Raw genomic sequence first — 1564 nt, 5'->3', positions numbered from 1 at the left:
TATAAATTCCCATTTTAAGTGAACATAAATTCATTATTATTGGTCTAAATTTACTGAAATTTTTATTATAGGTTAGAGAAACATAATAATACAATCTCTCTCAATTCTATTAATCTACAGACTTTTATTACCCCCAAAAATGTGTATGGACAGAAATAGATTACTGTATCTGGAAAATAGATTTTTGCAGACATATTTCCTGGACACTAATTTGAGGCTTAATAACTTGGTTGTCTATAATTTAATTCACATTCTTGAGACATTAAATTGATGATGAAGGCTTTTACTTTCCATAGATATCTTGATTGTTTTAACTGAATTAAACCGGAGAAAGTTATAGAGCAAAATATAGAAAAGAAAATACAAAAATTTGCTTAGCTGGACAGAAACTAGTGCCACTACCCTAGCCTTGGATATACAACTATACATGGATGTACATCAGAAAAGGAAGTTGTGATTTAAACGCTAAAATATGAGCGCGAATGAATGAAACATGTGGAGTGGTGGGTAGGTATTTGAAAGGAATTGATTGCTGGTAAGTAACCTGTTATAGTTCCTTTATTTTACTGATATAAAATCAGTTAAAAGTATCACTATCTTACACATTATTTTTGTTAATTTCATTATAAATCATTTAAACCATAAAAACATCAAGCCATACCTGCCAATGTTTTCTCTAAAATTATTACTATCTTACACATATTTTTTTTCAGTGATTGCATTATAAACCATATTGAACCAATCAGGGCTCGGGTAATCTTTCATATCAAGATATTTCTAACCAATTCTGAATAATTTCAATAGATACTGTTATGGCAAAATACTTTTACTTTGACTTGAGGGAAATATAACTAGCTTACTGTAAAAATAGGGAACACATACTTGACCATTGGTACTTTATGCCCATCTTATAGTACTTATGCCAATACAATTTTAGTGTGTGACAATATGATTATCAAGAAAGAGTATATGGAATCAATAAATCTATGACATCTAAGACTTTCATTTCTGACATATGTGTAAATCAAAGATAAATAAATTTTCTAGAATCATTACACATCAAATCCACCAAATTTGGAAGCAATGGATTCCAAATGATGTCAAGAGTGCATTCATAGCAGGTTTAGTCAATGCTCAATAGCTCAATAGCTTAACCACTTCCTGCCTGGTGGCATATACGGACATTTTGTGGACCATGGAGCAGACATGCTGGACTAGGGTAATAAAGGCAGCAGCCCCCTATGGGGAGGTTGCAGCGGCACATCATAGCCCCTACATTTGACTATGTATTGACCAATATTCTCTAATCTACTCACAAATTGGCTATGGTAATTTTCTATATTACGTCCGCATAACTGATATCGACGATTTTGGTATCATTGGATTCCTCTCACTGTCCACATTGCAAATATGTAGTTTTTATTGCGCAGAAACCCCCCGTTAGCGACAAACTTGAAAGGTTCCAGGGAAAATGCGGGGTTCAATAGCACTAATAATATAACGCACAGTGAAAATAACCATGGTTATTCACATTATTTTCCATTGCAGGGGGCTGTGTCCCCTG

The sequence above is a fragment of the Penaeus vannamei genome, chromosome 3 (genome assembly GCF_042767895.1).
Source record: "Penaeus vannamei isolate JL-2024 chromosome 3, ASM4276789v1, whole genome shotgun sequence".
Lineage (NCBI taxonomy): Eukaryota > Metazoa > Arthropoda > Malacostraca > Decapoda > Penaeidae > Penaeus > Penaeus vannamei.
This window is presented reverse-complemented; position numbering follows the sequence as displayed.